Raw genomic sequence first — 19,969 nt, forward strand, 5'->3', positions numbered from 1 at the left:
ATACATGGGTGTCTACCCCCCCCTCCCTAAACTGCCCACCCCGTAGCCGTGCCCATCTTACCGGGCACTCTCAGGAGGGGGAGGATCGGTGACACTGGGCGCGGCACTGGGTAACTCGAGGGGGTGGAAGACCACGAGTGTCGAGGAAGCCCCCCCGCTCTAAGCCACCAGGTAACTCAGGAGTGTGGAAGACCACGAGTGTCGAGGAAGCCCCCCCGCTCTGGGCCCAGGCTAGCCTGAACACTTCTCCCTCCTGAAAGCTGCTGTGTTATACCTTCTGATTGCGTTGTTTTGTTGCATAGTTGTTTTGTTTTTTTTGGTAATTCTGTAAGCGTTACCAATAAACTTTCTTTCTGTTTTAAAAAAACAAACAAAAAAAAAAACCTTCCCTGTTACCTTAACCAGGGAAAAGGGACCTACTTAGTCTGGGGCTTATATATCTGCCATCTATTACTCTCCTATAGCCATCTGGCCCGACCCTGTCACAATATGTATTTATTTTTAAAATCTCCTGGTGTTTAAGCCAATATCATGACTTTCGGGTGGCTGACTCCTGACTTTTGGACATGAGCCCTCACATAACAGGGCTTGTCACCCCTATACCTGGCAACCAGCAGCACCACTCCTCAGAAGAACTCTGCTTTGTTTCACTTTACATTCACCTTGGTTTTATTAAACCAAACTCCCCTAACAGTGCCTAGATGGGGCAGGAGATCTCATTATAATAATATCTTACTGGTGAATGATCATCACCAATGTCCTTTCTCCCTCCTCCTGTGCTACTTATAAATACTGTAAACATTTGTCTCTGTCTCAAGTTCCACTAGTATTTTTTACACTTCTGAGGATCAGGCCAAATACACTCAGTGCTCGGGAAGCATGAATGGTGCAGGTGAGGGATCAGTGGAAAGGTAACTAAAGTGGAGAGAAAATGAGAACCATATTGAGGAAACAGCATGGGATTATTTTTTCTCTTTTTCCACCTTCAAAAATTCTCTTTTGAGTTTAGTTAATTTCTGACTTGACTTTCAACCCTATAAACTCTCAAGTACATTCCTTACAGTGAGGTCTTCTTGCTTGGGGCAACTTATTTACCAAAGTGGACTGACTGGAATTGACATGGATTTACTAGATGCAACACTACAGTGGACAGTTTAATTCAAACCCACCTATAGGAGCAAGACATGTTCCTACCAACTGGAAACATGTGTGTATAGTTCCCTTCCTACTATAGATTTCAATCTCTCCCAAAAACTTTAAGAACAAGTTTTGGAATTTGTTATGATGAGTCCTTGGGGCATTTCTGCTTTGGAGATACATTCAACCATATTTGCTATTCTGTTTTCCGCATATCAGCTTGGCTAGGCTTTGAAAAGAGGATGTTAGCATTTTTAAAGCCCTTTCCCCCCCCTTTTTTTAATTTATATGAATCAATGTTCTTGAGGGAGTCAAAGTTCAATCCTCCTGGTGCATTACAATGCCTTGCATTCTAATATTAGAGAACCAAGTCCCATTTTACTTTGTAATGTGAAGCTTTACTTTGGCATTAATTTCATTCAGAAAGCAGCTGCACGTATAAACAGATTCCTTTTAAGCAAAATGGGAAAATATACATTTATCAAATAACTTTCTTTCAGTAATGCTGCAACAGTCTTTATTGCATCAAAGTTGTCAGCAATCAGCCCATCTTTCTGAATAAAGATGTGCCAAATCATAGTAGCTGAGTTAATACTGAATAAGCAATGAATGAGTTCTAGGATAGTGTCTAGCTACCAATCTGAGCTTTTATAATACCTATTTATTTCTGCCCATATCACATAGCTATGGCAAATAATTATTTATTTCCTAAACAAACATAGAAAGTGACACTACCAAGATGAAAATCACATTACTTTTAAAGTTCATTGCCTGGAATTCTAATAACACCTTATTAAAACTGAAAGATTTTTTAAAAATCAAATTTACTTTCACTGAGTTTCTTTTACCTTTTCTGATATGTTTTTCAGTATAGCGAAATGAAAATAATCACTTCTACTTTCAGTGGATTGTAAGTTTCATGCTGGTTCAGCGCAGGGCTATTCTGTTTTCATTTCCAACATAAGAAATTGTTTAAACTGCTCAAAACAATTTTCCATTTTTTATTGCTTTTGTTTTAGGTTCGTTTTTTTATTCATTTCAAGAAAGTATTTGTTTATGTTGGACTAGATCCAGCAGTGTTGATTGAGGAATTCTGTCTGAGTGAATTCTGTATATAAAATGAGGATCAGGATATCCATGCTGCCAAAACTTATGGACAGGAACTTTTAACCATTTGGCTGCATGGAGGGAGAGAGTACTGCCGTTATAATAACTTTCCATCTCCCTTGATCCTTTGCTGGGCCTCCAAGGTTTTAGCATGGAACAGAGGACCAGGCACTATGCAGCCTCTGGATTTCAGTGAATAAATCAGGGAAAAAGGTTAAATGCTTCTCAGTCCTCCGTTGCTGCTGCTATTGAACATCTTCAGAGAGACTGTGTAACCCAATCTATGGATTGTGTATTGATTATATTGAGAATTCTCAGTTATCACTCTGAGGGTTGACAGGTTCTTGGCCAAGATCAGGTGCAGTATTATTAAAATTACTGTTCAGCTGGGAATTCCACTGTGCACAGTTGCAACACTCATACATCAGGAACCCTTTCTGTATTTATAATAGTTTATTAATACATTAACAAAGTTACAAACTCTCTAACCCTTCAAGATAGATAGAGATAATACAGATTGTTCATCAGAACATCCATATACTCACACCACTCCTTGCCGAACAACCTGAAATGCTAGCCATTATCTTCATCATCACCATCAGTTTCCTCATCATCACCAGTGGCCAGCATCTTGGCACCTCCCAAGGGCTACATTTCTCTAGCCTTCGCATGCAGCCTGGGAGACAACTTTTATAATATGTTACTTATTTCTATTTCTTCACACTACTAATGTTGGGGTGCTCTTCTAAATGTTAGTGTATTAATTATCTCAACTTATTATCATATATGTGAGTTTGTTGCCATGGCACTCTTGTGTTCAGACATCTGTAGATATTCTATTCTTAAATATCCAAAAGCTGGTGTTAGCTCATGTTCCTGCGGTTGACTGGTGTCGTTATGGACAAAGTTTCCCCTTCCATTCTCTATTTCCAGTTCCCCAAAACATTAGGCCATTTATCTGTACCAGCATTCATAGGCCTCAAGCCTAATACTGACTACTGAAGCCAATGTCTTATACGTTACAGTCCTGTAGGTTCCTTACATTACTGCTGAATACAATAAATGCTAAAGCTAGTTCTGTGTGCTCCAGCTGTGCCCATGTAGCATAATTCTTGCTTGAGACACGCTGCAGATGGGCATGGGTGGGGGGGCACAAGAGAGACAAAGAGCCTCCATGAAGAGATTTTCATGCCTTCTTTGTTTTGGGTTGGAAGGCTTTTAATACTGCCCACTCTAGAGCTCCAAAGCCCCGCCCAGTAAAGGACCTAAACTTACTGAACACAGGTATTTAAACCTGAAATGCTATCTTGTTCTCCCCAAGATAATGTTGTACATCATGCTCCAAATATACATCACAATCTCTTTATATGACTATATAATTTTGCTAGCTGACGTAAAAGTGTACCCTAGAATTAATGGTTATTAGGCACGTCTAACACAACACAATACATCTGTAAGGAGTTTGGGGGATTTTTCAAATCTTTTCTTTCCTTTCTATGTGACAACCAACTTACTGTCAATCAGGAATAAGTGGATGGAAGTGGCAAGTAGTTCAGTGCCGCCATATAACTGTCATGGCTGGCACATGGGTAGTGGGGCCAGAGCCAAAGTACAGGGCCAAACTCAGAAGCCAGAAACCAAAGCTCGGGTTAGAAACCAGAATCAAAGCAAGGCAAAGAAGCAAGGTCTGTCATAGTAGCCAGCTGAGGATCTATCACCTTCAACAGAAAACTTCCTGCTATCCCTTAAGTAGTTCGACTGGACCAGTCATGGACCCAAGGAGTGCTGTCAGTCGTGCCCTTTGTGGCCAGCACCTTGCATGGTGCGTGGTCCCACAAGTCTTACAACCCATCAATTGCTGCTCCTTCAGAGCTGTTGGATGATATTGTGGATATGACAACTGCTGTGGGACTAGCAGACACAGGTTCTAGCTCAACAGAGCCTCATAGCAGGTTGCCAAGCACTTTGGTATGGGTATTTCTATCCTATTTCTATCTATTTCTATCACCATGATATTGTCAGCATAAGTGGATCAAGAGATAAATGGCACAGGACTGACTCACCACTGTGTTACTCCAGTTTCAAGCTGATGTAACACATATAAAAATCAATGGAGTTATACCAGTTAAAAACTGTAGAAATAATGGTGAATCAGGTGCACCATTATCTGCAGCTGGAGAAACGAGAACGCACATCTTTAAATCTGAGATTTTCATGTTGAGCGTTGGAACAAAACCTTTTGGAAGCGACTTTTAGCAACTTGGTTTATGTTGAGATGCCCTCACATTTTTCATTAACGTTCCAGTACCATCTGTCTTCTAGAGTGTTGTGCATTGCGAGATGCAGGCATAAAACACTGTTGTGTGTTGAATTTGTTGTTGTTTAATAACCTGACTTGAGTAGAATTCTGAATTCCCTGCAATGGAAGGAGTGTGCATTTCCAAAGCATCTGACAAGTTGTAGCTGTAACCACCTCCACAATCAGTGCCTTAGTAAGCTTCCACTGTTAAACAATCTGTGGCTGTAGTTGTAAGAGACTGGCTGATCTAATTGATCCCAGCCCTTCAGGGAAGCTGCTCTTCATTTAATTAAGAGCACAGCCACCTGCTTGGTGTACTAGTGTCTTAGCAATTCATGTGAACAGGTCCATCAGCAGATTAGGGCAGTCTTTAACTGATGTGCAGTGCTGAAACATTAGAACATTGAGCTGTAAAGATGATTTTTAATCTGTCATAATACTAGTTGAATTACAGTTGATTGGAATATTGAATTCTGGAATTCTGATTGGTTGGAAGCAAATCAAATCCAAGGGAAACCACGCTGCACTAATAGAATAATAAGACAAAGTGCTTAAGAGAAATTATTTACACATTGCTTCACAAACATCTAGATAATTCACTTAGTTTGTAGTATCCAGCAACAATCACCTCTAAGATGTTTAATCAAAACAGAATTTTAGCTATTTCACATACATTGCAAAAACCACTGGGGGAAAAAGCCAGGATCCACTAATAAATTTACTGTTTACTAAAAAAATATTATTTTACCTTCATATTGTATCAGCTGCATATTAACACAAGTGAGCATGGTTTACACATCACGAGACGATCAGTTAACATTCTGGACTTTAAAGCGACAGGAAAAGGCTAAAGCCAAAGTAAAAGTAGCAGCAATTTTCAATGTAGATAAAGATGACTAATTCTGTAAAACAAACGAATTAGTTGAAAAATTTGGTTTGAAACCACAAGAAATATTCTCGTTAGTCCATGTTAGAGCAGAATAGAGAATTTACTTAATTGCTTCTTATAACTTTTTATCTCCCTAGCTAAAAGAACATTAGTAAATAGGCTTAAGTCAAACATGCATTTTGATATTTAACTCTTGGATTATTTTGTTACTGCTGCTGCTTTTTCTTACTATAAAAAGAAAAGGAGTACTTGTGGCACCTTAGAGACTAACCAATTTATTTGAGCATGAGCTTTCGTGAGCTACAGCTCACTTCATCTGATGAAGTGAGCTGTAGCTCACGAAAGCTCATGCTCAAATAAATTGGTTAGTCTCTAAGGTGCCACAAGTACTCCTTTTCTTTTTGCGAATACAGACTAACACGGCTGTTCCTCTGAAACCTTTCTTACTATAGTTATCTTTATAGGGATGTCTTCATATATGTATGTATTCTCTGAAGACCAGTAATTTCCCTGTATAAATAATGGTTATAAATATACAGCACAAAAGGTTTAAAGGAGTCTTTAACATATGAACGTTTGCATAAAATGTGAGAACAACACTGTCAGTAACACTCGTGATCTCACAAACCTGTTCAGTCATTGTGCATTTGTTTTGTCTACCATCAGATGATCCTTTTTTAGCCATAGGATGTCTTAGTCAATAATGTAAATTATGGTTGCTTCCCCCTGGATGGATGAATAACAGCTAACCCACACTTGATCCAGATAAGATGCAGACGATGCTGATGGGTAAGGGGAAACATTCTGGAGAACTTGCATATCCATAACTGGTACTCCTTTTACTAAATTGGCTGTCCATTCAGTATTGGATCATATTAATAGATTCCAAGGCCAGAAGGGACCATTGTGATCATCTAGTGTGGCCTCTTATATAACACAGGCCATAAAACTACCGAGAGCAGATCTTTTAGAAAAATATCCAATCTTGATTTATAGATTGCCAATGATGGAGAATCCACCGCAACCTTTGGTAAATTGTTCCAGTGGTTAATTACTTCCATTGTTAAAAAAAATTACACCTTATTTTCAGTCTGAATTTGTCTAGTTTCAACTTCCAGCCACTGGATCGTGTTATATCTTTCTTTGCTAGACTGAAGAACCCATTATTCAATATTCCCCACTTATAAACTGTAATGAAGTCATCCCTTAACCTTCTCTTCATTTTCCTAAATTGATTGAACTCCCTGAGTCCGTCACAGTGCGGCCTGTTTTCTAATCCTTTAATTATTCTTTTGGCTCTTCTCTGAACCCTCTCCAATTTATCAACAACCTCCTTGAATTGTTTACAGCACACACAGGAATCTGGAGCATCCACGGGGAAAAATCGGTGGGTGCTCTGTTCCCACCGGCGGCTCCCCGCCCCGCCCGCCCCCAACTCATCTCCGCTCCGCCTCCTCCCCGAGCGCGCCGCATTCCAATTTCTCCCCCTAGCTCCCAGCGCTTGCCGCCTCAAAACAGCTGTTTCACGGTGGCAACCACTGGGAGGGAGGGGGGCAGAGGGGGAACGTGGCACGCTCCGGGAAGAGGCGGGGCCAGGGTGGGGACTTGGGAAAGGAGTCCAATAGGGGCAGGGAGGGGGCGGAATTGGGACGAGGACTTTGGGTAAGGAGTTGGAAGGGGGGGAATCAGGGCATGGCCAGGGGTGGGGTGGGGGGCGACCACCCACCGGCGCCAGGAAAAGTTGACACCTATGGTTTACAGACTACAACTGGCCACTGTATTCCAGCAGTACTCACACCAGTGCCTAATACAGAGGTACAATAATCACTCTACTCCTACTCAAGTTTCCTGTGTTTATGCATCCACGGATCACACTAGCCCTTTTGACCGCAGTATTGCACTGGGATTTCATGTTCAGCTGATAATCCACCATGACCCCTAAATATTTTTCGGAGTCACTACTTCTCATAATAGAGTCCCCTATCCTGTAAGTATGGCCTACGTTCTTTGTTCCTAGATGTATACATTTACAGTTAGCCATATTAAAATGAATATTGTTTGATTGCACTCATCTCACCAAGCCATCTAGATCACTCTTCATTATTTCCCACTCCCCCAATTTTTGTGTCGTCTGCAAACTTCCAGTGGGGTGGTTTCTTTATTTTTTCCAGGTCATTAATAAAAGTGTTAAATAGTGTAGGGCCAAGAACCAATCTCTGTGGGATCCCAAGGTTCTAGATTGTATCTTCAAAGACCTTCAAAGACAGTGCTTGATTATATGATGGTTTGTCTCACCCTTTGTCCTACTCCTAGTAACAAGTGATGTAATATAAAGGTTCCACCCTTATCGCTAAAATTTTGTCTGCCCTATTTAACCAAAGAAATGTAAGAACAAAAGTGTTTTGTTTTTTTCCCAAGCAACTTATAATGGCTTTGAGGCCTTGTATTCTCAGGGTTAAGGCACCACTGGAGTCAGGAATGTGTTCTTTTCCTGGTTTTGCAGCTGATGTATTATATAACAGTAGACAAATCACTGAGGCCAACATTTTCAAAAGCAGCTGTTGATCCTGGGTGCTTCTATGTTTGGCTGTACAGTTTGCAGTACCCTGCCATCTTATCTTCAAAGGCACTGAGCACCAGCAGCTCCTATCAACTTTAGCTGGAATTTTGAGTACTTGGCACTTCTGAAAATCAAACCCAAAGAAAATCAGCATCAAGTAAGGTATCCAAAATTAGGGTCCCCTTTTGAAAATACGGACCTACCATGTCTTTACCTCAGTTTCCCCACCTGTAAAATAGGGATGGTGATACAGATCTACATTGGTAAAGCATTTAGAAGTCTATGGAAGAAAAGTGCATTTTGTGTTACTGTGTTTTAAAAATTAATTTTGACATGCTGTTATTCCAGTAGGATTGTGCAAACATTTTTAAAGCATAACAAGGAAAAAATTAAGCCAGAGAAATGAAATTATAGATGAAAAATAAATTATTGTGAATTTGCAATACATTTCTCCATTCTTTTCAAGTGGGTTTTACTATGTACCACACAAACTGTATATTTATTTAAATGATAGTAAATAATAAACCTCTTCCGGAAATTCTTTTAATGTCCATTTGGTGACTAGACCAAAATGATTTCTTGCCTTTTGGCCATATAAAGTGGTTTTTTTATTCCCCTCACTCAGTTGTCTAAGATTTATCCATCAGATTTAACTAGCAGACTTTTTTTCCCCCAAAGAAAAAAAAATAATTATGTTTACCTGATGGATCAGAACAGTTTATTCAGCATGTAATACCCATCTCAGACTACATATTTCAACTTCTGCTCAGAAAAACAGAATGACTTTGGGAACGTTCCCGATTCTCAGGAAATTAATATGCATTGTAAAAAATATTTTATTTTGACATGAAAGGAGAAGTGAGGGGAAGAAATTCTTTATAATTTTCCCTTATATATTTTTAAACAAAGGAAAGAAGCTACATTTAAATTTTCCCCAGTGTTCCCCAAACCAATCAAAATAATGTGAATCAGCCTTCTGCCGGACACAAGTCTCATTCTAGTCCCAATCCTGAAAATGTTATGTATATGAATTAAACAGGACTTTCTACATCACAGCTTTAAGGGCCCTCACATGTTTCTGTGCAATATAGGTACTGTTTTGGTCAAGATGTTCAGACATGTCCAGCCAGAGTTAGGCTCCTAAATCCAGTGATGGACATATTAAGGAGGTGGAGGGAGAGAAGTGGTCTGATTTTCAAAATTGCTGAGAGCTGCAGCTCCTGTCAAAATAATAGGACTAGTGGGAGCTCAGTATCAAAAATCAGATCCCAAAGGACCTGTGCCTGCACAAGGATATGTGTGTGTGTAGATTCTTCCTTCTGCATGGAGTCTCAAAGATTATTGTGGGGTTAAGTGCAGGCAAACTCTGTGTGGAACTCCATTCAAGTGACTTCTGCATAGTAATTTTTTCCTTGTTCATGGCTCTTTTCTAGAACTGGAACCTAAATATGCATTTAAGTGTCTAATGTTATGGCCAACATTTGCATACTTTTGGAGTGCTTGGGCTGTACAAGCTTTTGTGGGTATTAGCTATTTTCTCATGCAGCTAGAAATGCCACAACAATTTACTTAATACTGTATCTTAAATAAGAAGTAAATATTTACAAAAAGCAAACAATTTTGCTGTCAACTAGTGGAGGAGGAAGGACACTGCCGGAGTCATACATATTGAACTAACAAGTGTGCCATGCTACAAAGAATTATGCTGTAGAGCAGGGGTAGGCAACCTATGGCACGAAAGGCAGCACGCGAGCTGATTTTCAGTGGCACTCACACTGCCCGGGTCCTGGCCGCCGGTCGGGGCGGCTCTGCATTTTAATTTAGTTTTAAATGAAGCTTCTTAAACATTTTAAAAATCTTATTTATTCACGTACTACAATAGTTTAGTTAAATATTATAGACTTATAGAAGGAGACCTTCTAAAAACGTTAAAATGTATTACTGGCATGCGGAACCCCAAATTAGAGTGAATAAATGAAAACTCGGCATACCACTTCTGAAAGGTTGCTGACACCTGCTGTAGAGTAAAAGTGGTCTGTATATTTAAGAACACATTTTGCCTTGTGTCTGTGTTTGGGGATTTTTGTTGTTTGTTTGTTTTTAAATATCTTCTTAGCATTTGAAAGTTGTATATTGTCTCTGAGTTATTTATATATACAAATAAATCTTGTAATATATTCTTCTGAGGAAGGGTTCACTTCCTTATTTCCTGGTTCTCTGATACTGATTTATATAGATTTGCAAAATGTATGAATGGGATTTGGTAGTGCTAGTTACATGAAAGAAATATCATTTAGATTGAATAGTTTAGTATATTAAACTCTTGGTCATTCACTTCCATGAGCAGATTGGTTCATGGGTTTTGTAGGGTCTTGGGAACAAGAGTGGTGTCTCAGTTCAGTCCACAAAGGATAAGTGTTTGTTTTACAAAACCAACACTTACATTTAACAGAGTACAGCAGAGTACTCTTTAAGCATGTATAACCAGTGTGGAACTCGGAGATCAAATGATCTGGGGCTTAGAGAAAGTGGTTGCTATTGATCAAGGCTGAAGTCAATAAACTAGTAAAATAGTGTAGGAGTCTGTCTCTGCACAAAATATTTAAATAGAATAATTCAGTCTCTTGTGGTTGGCTGGATGGATTGATAAATCATGCATACAGATATACATACCCTCCCACCCAATGAGATCATTAAAATACATGGATGTGATCTGACTTTCCTGGTACATGAACAAGTGTAGGCCCTCCTGTAATAATCCCCCCCGCCATTATGCTCAAGACATGAATACATTAATTTCAGTTAGAGAAATCTGATTCTTACAAAGATCAAGTCTCTAATATGCCTCCTATATTTCACTACTTTTTTACAGGGCTGGAGGTAGTCTGTGTGCCTATCACATCAGCTCCTAGTGGTTTTTTTCTTTCTTGTATTCTTTTAGGTCCAGCTTGCTTGCTAGGGAACAAGAGTGGTGTCTCAGTTCCCATTGTCAAAGGATTTTTGGACTAAAATTTAACCTGTCTGAGTGTTTGTTAATGTAATCCATACAATTCTTCATATAAGATCAGGTCTGAATGCCTCAGGACTGTGCTTTTTTATTTTATTTTTAAATTATTTACTTTAAACTTAAATCATAAATGAACAATGTCAATATTCCAACATTGAGGAGGAGCCCTACCATAACACATCCATAATCAACTGACTGAAAGAAAAAACTATGAGGAAACAGACTGTCTTGAGGTTACATGTACAATATATTTTAAAATATATACTTTATAAATTCTACCTCTGAAGATACCAATTCAAATCTTCACTTATGTTATATGTTCAGATGTGTTAACTGGTTTCAGTACATTTATGTGTATTGTAATCCAGGTGAACACACAAAGGAACCAGCCCACTGCTATTTTTTCAGCAGAGCTCCAGCAACTCGTGCTTCACACTCTGAAACAGCTGGTGCGCTATTAACCAATCCTGCAGCTGTGTTCCCATTCTCAGGACACTGCTGTATGGTGGCTTCAAAGGAACACATCATTACACACATTATAAAGCTGCCACTCAGTCTGGCACAGTTGGCAGTCTCTACTCAACAGAGGCATAGAACTGAAAAAGAGAGGATGTTGCAGATGAGGACTGAGGTGCATTAGCACAGCTGTGTCAAAAGTTGGTACAACTCCTGCCTTTGCTGCTCTTAGTTTATTAGAGCCTCCCTTTAATGAGCACAATATACGCTCACAATTTAAAAAATAAAATAAAATCAAAAATGACTTTTTTAATACCTCTGCAGCTAATAATAAAATGAAACATCCCAGAGATTCCAGTGATGGGTACCTTTATAAATGCATAGAATAATAATACTATATACGTGTACTCCTTGGATTCAATACAGTGTGGATTCAGAAATAGCATCATTGCACTGATCACTTGCTTTTGTGCTATACATTGTGACATGTTGGCAGTGCTGTTAGTTGTGAGACCTGAAGGCTCAGAGCTAGTCATGTGTCTATTTTCTCTCGCAAAACTGCATAATTCCATTGACTATTAGGACTATTCATGAGACTAAGATTATGGGATTGAATTTTTAGAAATCTTTCTCTTTTACTCTGTTCAATCTAAGAACTACCTTCATTCATTTCAATGGGATTTTTGGCTGCATTAGGATCAGTAGCATAACTGAAAAATCTCACCCAAACTTTCAAGTGCTAGTTCATAATTTATGAATTTACACCATTTTCCAGTGCAGTCAATAAGTGGATTCTTCTAACAACAACATTTTTTAGATCTAGTAAATCTGTAAATACCTGCAAACTATTGCCTTTGCATTTTTGTGCCTGTTTTAAATTGAGCTTGGAACTGGTGGAACTTAAACCTCTAATTGCCTGATTAGCAGGTTGCTGGATGTATCTTAGTGCTATTATTTGCTTTTGCAATCAGTCACAGGAACAAAATTGTCCTTGTCAAATAGAGACCAACACAGCAAATCAAGCTCTCCTAGTGCAAGCAAATTATTGTTTTTCAGAAGTCCAATCTGTTTATTAAGCAATTATTCCATAAGCGGCAAGATGATCTGTGGAAGAAAATTTGGCTTCTCAGATTTAACTATTATTTAACTCTCCCTCTACAAATTCTTAATATGTTTTTGAGACCGTAATTTTATGAAAAGGGGTCCAAATGGTATTAAAGAGCCAGAACAAAGGGTTGAAAGTTTAAGGAAGGTTTATCTACAACCACTGTGTATTACATATTAGCCACCTTATCTACAGCGTAAGTGCATATTACACACCTTAACGAAGCTTCATCTGGTAAAGTATTAGTCAGGGCCTCCAGTCATGCTGACGGTAAAAGAACGTGTAAATATATAGTATCTGTTAAGTAAGGGCCAAAATCTGCATCCTGAAAGAGTTGAAGGGGTTGTGGATCAGGGCAGAATTTGCCCCAGACAGCAATTAACATAGAATAAAAATAGAGCCCATTCAGAGTCATACTGTGAATGCACAATCACTATGGTATAGACATTCATCTCCATAATCACAGTGCTATGTAGCATTATGATCGAGGCTGGAACTGTACATCCAAAAATGAAGAACACTCATTCTGGTTTTGGGACTTTCTAGAGGAAAAATTATTTGCCTGGACATAGTGCACTTTTTTCTGTAGGCCTTGGGGAAGTACTGCAGGAATGCCTTTGATGTACTTGATTAGGCAACAAGATCTCAACCTTCTAGGTTCAGTCAGATACTCAGATGCTCACATATAGTTAATTTGTCTCAGTACTTTTTTTAAAAAAGCATACATACCCACATCAGGTTTTTTTTGTTTTTCCTTTCCTTTTCTGTAGCTTTTCAGTGATACAGAGATTGGTTAGTATGTTGGTTGTATGATACTCTGCTCGGAATTCATCCAGAATAAATGACCAAGCACACATTTCTATCTTGAAAGCTAAACTGATAATGTATTTGAAGGCAGATTTTAATTCTGTGACAAGAATTTCTTTCAAATGGCCTCTTGTGCAAGTGTTAGGACCCAATGGAGCCAACAGCTTCCCTGGCTCTAATTTCACTCACTGGCATTGCACACAGGATAAATTTGACTTGCTGTACACATTATACTGCATTCTGCTCCAGGCAATACAAAGGATTTTGGAGGGTTCAAAGGAGTTTGGTAGGAGAAGTAAGCTTGGAATACAGCCAACTTTGGCAGTTGTAGGTACTCAGAGCTTCTGAAAATTAGACCATTCATCTCTGGATTTAGGTGCCTAACTTTAGCACCAAACTCTGAAAATTTGGCCAGAAAACTTCCTGTGACACTACACCCCAATATTCTTCATAGAGATATTGTTATGATATGATTCTGGTATAACTAAGATGTATTTTATGCAAGATGGGTCATGTGAGATCAGTGGAAAGGTTATGATTTACTGAGTATGATGATTGTATTTATATGCATGTAACATTTTTGTATCTGAAGTCAGGAATATTGTCTATGCATCTATTACAAATGTGTTTACACTTGGGAAATGCCCACTAGACATAATGCAATCAATCTAGATGGCTGAGGGAGGAAGGACTATTAGGGAAAACAATAGGACTTTGAAGATGCTAATCTCCCTCCAGGGAACCTTTCAGGGGACGCTGCAAACAGCCTCTGAGTTATGGCTGCCAACAACATGTGACCAAGTCACCTGGTCTTGGATTCCATGATAATATGAGTGTTTTTCCACTGATTGGGTATGGGAAACAAACTGGGAGACAAAGGATTCCTGCCATATGCAAGAACTATTTAAGGCAGGGGAGTGACATCATTGGGGTTTTCTTCTTCATGGATTCTCTGCCCAAGAAGACTTAATTGGCGGAGGATTGAGCCCAGGCTAGAGGGTTATATAGCCTTTGAAAGGAATATCTGTTTTAAGCTGCAAGCAAGTGGGGCTTGTCTTCAAGACTCTCTGAAAACTGCCTAGAACAACATTCAGGATAAGACTTTGCTGCTTATATCTAATTTCTTTAATATATTAAGCTTAGATTGCGTTTTGTTTTATTTGCCAGGTAATCTGCTTTCATCTGTCTACTATCTATTATAATCATTTAAAATCTATCTTTTGTAGTTAATAAATTTGTTTTGTCTAAAACCCAGTTTGTGCATATCCCTCTCCACATGGGGGGGGGTGAATTTCATAAGCTTACGCTGTACAGTTCTCGATGCAGTGCAAGATGGTATAATTTTGGGTTTACCCTCCAAAGGGGGTGTGTGCCTGTGAAGCTGGTTAGTGTCCTAGCTGAATAGCCTTCCCATGCAGGGGGTGATCAGAAAGCTTCTCTGCATATAATTATAGCTGGGTGTGTCCCTACCTGTGTGTTAGTGAAAGTGGGAGACCAGGAACATGGCTGTAGCTTCTCACAGCATTACTGGGTGAGTGGGAGCCCAGGATGGTGGGTTGCTGGGGGAGGGAGGGGGTCAGTGATACCCCAGTTCAAGGCCACACCCCAGGGGTGGAACCCATCACACTTCCATCTTCCCAAGATTCAGGGTCTCTGGTGTTTTGGGAGTATGGAGTGTTCTAGGAAACATTCATCAGGGGCCAAGGGCTCAGATGGGCATGATATATGCATCTCTGCTATGATTCCTGTGTGATCTTGGACAAGACAACTCAGGCCTAATTTTCACAAGTGCTGAGCACCTGAAATTTCCATAGAAGTCAATGGGAGCTGTGGGTGTACCTCTCCTCTGAAAATCAGACACTTAATTTGTATCTTTGTAACCCTTCTGCCAGTCAGAGTTGGCAGCAACATGGGTGGGTTCAGTATCTAGGGGTTTCTTTTCAACTATACAACAAAAACCGGCTTGAGCTCCCACCCAATGACCAGGGACAATTACACACCACCCCCTGGGCATTTCTAAGAGGTGATACTTCCCTGCTCGCAAACACAGAGTCTGAATGTAGTGCAAAACTTTTAATAAAAGGATGGAAATAATGTGGCATTAATTTGGGGAAACACCACAAACAGGGTTTATAAATACAAACCATGAGCAAAAGATCTGCCATCAAGTAAGTTGGGCAGTGTCCTTTTATCCTCAGGTTCTTAAGACCAGCAACCCAAAAGTCCCTTTAACGTGCCCATCCCTTCCCTGCACCTCACTCACAATTGCTGTCCTTGGACAGTGCAGACCCAGAGTTCAGAAGTGCATCTGCAGAGTCCACCTCCCACCCTGGGTGGAGAGGGGAAACAAGGCACCTTACTCGCTCTGCTGCTTGGGTACTCATTCACCACCACCCATCCTGCTGTCCACTTGCCATGCCTTTCCGCCAGCCACACCAAGATGTCTTCAGGGTCCCCCAACTTAAAATAGCTCTTACTGATTTCAGCTCTCAGTGATTTCAGCTGTTAGTGGGGGAGCCTCACTGCTGGTGTACACTGGGAAGTTTCTTGTATCAGAGACGCTGTCCTAAAGCAGGTACTCAAATACTCAAACCTAGGTATTCGTGATTTCAGCTCTGTAGCATGTAAGAAGACTCTCACTTGTATCTAAATTAGCTCTGTTATTACACAGTGGAGAAAGGAACAGTCAAACAATGTCTGGGGCCCTTAGGCAAGGCACACACCACCAGCTATAAGTACCTGTCCCCACTTTTTCTCAACTCACTAGGCTTTGGAACCCATGTCACCTGCCTAGCAAGTGCTGTTTAGTTGAGGGTAAGTCCCTCAATCAGGAAATGCCAAGTACCATTTTGCTGCCCTTAATTCACACAACAAGGAAAACAACGCTTTATTACTCCTGCCCCAATAACAAGGAGACTGGCGAATCCCACACCAGCCAAAAGTGACCATTTGGGCGAGCAATCCCATCATGCTGAGCACCTAGGGAGGGTGGGTGTGCTCATGCAAACAAGATCAGCTTCTGAAGTCCTTTTCACAGCTCACCACTAGATGTCAGGGGCCTGATTCTGCTTACATCTCAATTTCTTCATCTGTAAAAAGGGGTTGGTTCAATTTCTGCATTGAGCAAAGGTTTGGGTGTTCATCTAGATTAGAAAAATGGTCCAGTGATGAAAGCACAGCCTGGAAACCAGGAGATCTAGTTTCTACTACAAGCCCTTCTACAGACCAGCTCAAATGTAACTTTAAACAAGTGACTTAACATCTCTTTGCCCCAGTTTCCCCAACTGTAAAATGGGGAGAATACTTTACCCCTACATCTCAGCTGTGTAGAGCACTCTTTCTCAAATGCAGCCACCAGGGTGTTTCCCTGTGGCCACAGCAGTTTCCTGGGCAGTTGGGGGCGGGAAGCATCAGCCCCCCCCCCCCCTTTCTCCCGCTTGCTCCTGCTGTGCCACCTCTCTGGAGACACAGGTGAGACACACAATGCTTAAGGAGCAAGGTGAGGGGGTTAGGAGGGGGTGAAAAGGCAAGTGGTGAGGCGAGCAGCAGGCCTGGGGGGCATGAGGAGGAAAGTGATGAGGTGAGCAGGGGGCAGGGAAGCCTGGCAGGGGGACTAAGGATGTGAGCAGCAAGCCAGCAGCAGGGTGAGGAGGAGTAGATGGGTGGAGCTGGCTGCGAGCAGGGGAGTGAGGAGGTGAGCAGCGGTATGTGTGAGGAAGCCAGCAGTGGGTGGGGGGGGGGGTGAGGAGGTGAGCCAGCAGCAGGGGAAGAAGGCAAGGGGCGAGGTGAACCGCGGGCATGGTGGGGGTGAGGAGGAAAGCAGCGAGGCAAGCAATGGGCAGGGAAGCCTGGCAGAGGAGGAAGGAGGTGAGCGGTGAGCCAGCAGCAGGGTGAGGAGGGGTAGATGGTGGGGGAGCTGGCTGCAAGCGGGGCAGCGAGGAGCCGAGCAGCGGTATGTGTGAGGAAGCCAGCAGCGGGTGAGGAGGCAAGAGGCGAGTGGCAAGGGAGCTATGGTGAAGGAGTAAGGAGGCGAGTGGCAAGCCAGCAGCAGGGTGAGGAGGGCAGGTGAGGGTCTGGCTGTGAGCAGGGGAGTGAGGAAGTGAGCGGTGAGCCGCCAGCAAGAGGGAGTTCTCGTAGCGGGCAGGGGAGTGAGGAGGGACACAGGAGGTGAGCAGCGGGTGAAGTCCCCCTTTGGGGAGGCTTGCCCCCGATTCCACCCCTTCTGCCTGCGTTTCCCCCCCACCCTCGGTAGTTGGAGCCCCGAGACCCTCTGCGCCTGGAGCCACAAGCCCCCAGCCCAGAGAAGCCCCAAGCACCCGCCGCCTGAGCCAGAGGAGCCCCTAACCGGCCAAAGCCCAGACACCTGACCCCCTCACACCGGCCCAGAGGAGCCTCAGGCCAGCCACAGCTGTCCCTCCCCAGCCCCCCCTTCCACTCCCCAGACCCAAGCCACCAAAATATATTTTTCATTATTATTCAGACTTCTATTATGTCAAAAAAATTTAAATTTACTTCAGAATTGTTGTACAGACAACCACTTTTATCAAAAAAGCAAAAGAAACACTAATAAAGAAGACAAGAACGTGCAAAGCACTTTATTTGTGTTTCTATTCTGTTAAGTCCAGTGAAGAACAGAGATAACTGTGCATGATTTTTATTATTGAGCCGTCAAAAAAAACCCAAAACCTTACATAAATAAATTACAATGATTTTGATGTATATATGTGCATATTACTTAATTAACTGTCAGAAAAATAAATAATTTTAGGAAAAAGTGTCAGTGCGGCCACGAGCAAGAGTTGGTGTCCGCACTCTGAGGGCACAGAAAAAATTGTTGTGAGAGACAAAATCCTGGTACGGAGACTATACCGAATAATATTTGTGAAGTGTTTTGAGATCTTTGCATGGGAGAAACTATGTAATTGCAAAATATACCATGTTATTTACTAGCTGAGTCATATCTTTCAGCATGTGCATATGCAAATGAGAGAGAATTTTAGAGAGTTTAAAAAAAACTTGACTCTACTGTCTGAGAGATTTTTTTATAATGTAATTTTAAAGATGTTTATAGCCAATGCACTATATAGTAATTCTTTGTCAAAGAGAGAGAAAGCATAATAAGGAGAATGTAAAGTGAGGCTTTGTGTGTATGTTTGTTCATGTGTTAGTACGTGTTATAATGCTGAGGGTCAGAATTACAGCCCATAGTATTACCTCTAATCATCCTTACCCCTCTTCCTTAGACACTGACTCTAGCATAGGTTAAAAAAAAATACTGCTAGTTACGTTCTGGTCTGCTGCGCCAGGTCAAAATGGCTTTCTGTCTCACTCCAGTGGTTTCATGGAGGTGGGATTGATCTGTGAATCTCTTGCATGTTATGTTTGAAATATTTATCTGAGGTTGAACTGTCAGGTGGTGTCCAACTCACTCATTACTAGGCAGCAGAGGGAGGCAAGTCTGTCAGGAAGTTATCATTTTCATAAGATATGGCTCTGTTTTGATTTTTATGGACAGCAGGTTCTTTGCTACACTTTGCAGCAGAAAGAACTAGTTGCGAGGCACTTGATTTAAGCAATGGAAATGGTATACTAAAGTTAACGGTGAATTACATCCTAACACTGTTGAAAGCTTTGTGGTTACTCTGAGTATTCTTAACCTTTTTATTTCTCTCTTTCACTCGTATTCTTCAGAATATTTTCTTCACTTTCCTTTTCCTCCTTCCCTTTACCAGTAGCTTCTCCTCATGAAACATATTAGGGAATGATTTACAGCCCAGTTTAACTAGTAGCTGATAAATTACCTATATTTTGTTTCTTGAACTGAATATGCTACTGAGCTCCTTTTGGTTTAGAAAAGTATGCCGGGAGGGGTGGGGTGGTACAAGGTTTACCATGATCAAAGCATTGAGGGAAATTCTCATGGTTCAACCATACACTCATAGGCACAGCCCTTACCTCCATTATATCATAAATTCAGTTTTGCCACAGATTATTTAGTAGGAAATAAAGCATCAGGTGAAATAAGACGTCAATTTAACTATTGTATACTCTCTGTCTACACCAACATTATGCTGAAATATGATGTTATAGTTTAAGGCTTCCGCTGCAATTTTCACAGCGGGAGACCCGACGTGTGCGGGGCTGACGTTGGGAGCCCTGACTACCCTGGGGCTGAAAGTGGTACCCCCCACTGTCAGCCCTGGGCAGCCACTGTCAGCCGTAGACCCCCACTCTCAGCCATGGGTGTTCAACAACAGAAAATCACCGAAGAGTAATAATAGACTTTCTTACTGCAAATAATAAATCGTTATTGTTACTTTTAGTCCATTATTACTTTTCCACAATTTTCCATGGCTAGTCCTCAATTCACCTGCAATTTATTGACAATCATCCTGCAATTCAAGTAGGACCTTAGACTATAGCTATTTGATGAGAACCTTGTATTATACACAACCCAGACCAACCAGTTTCATTATATTGTGTCTCTCTGGAACCTGGACATTTTTACATTATACAAACTACCTAACACTGTAGTTCTTAAATGTTTTCATTGTCTGAAAGGCACATTTTATAACTATGGGAATAGGAATGTTATCTGTAGG

The sequence above is a fragment of the Lepidochelys kempii genome, chromosome 8 (assembly GCF_965140285.1).
Source record: "Lepidochelys kempii isolate rLepKem1 chromosome 8, rLepKem1.hap1, whole genome shotgun sequence".
Lineage (NCBI taxonomy): Eukaryota > Metazoa > Chordata > Testudines > Cheloniidae > Lepidochelys > Lepidochelys kempii.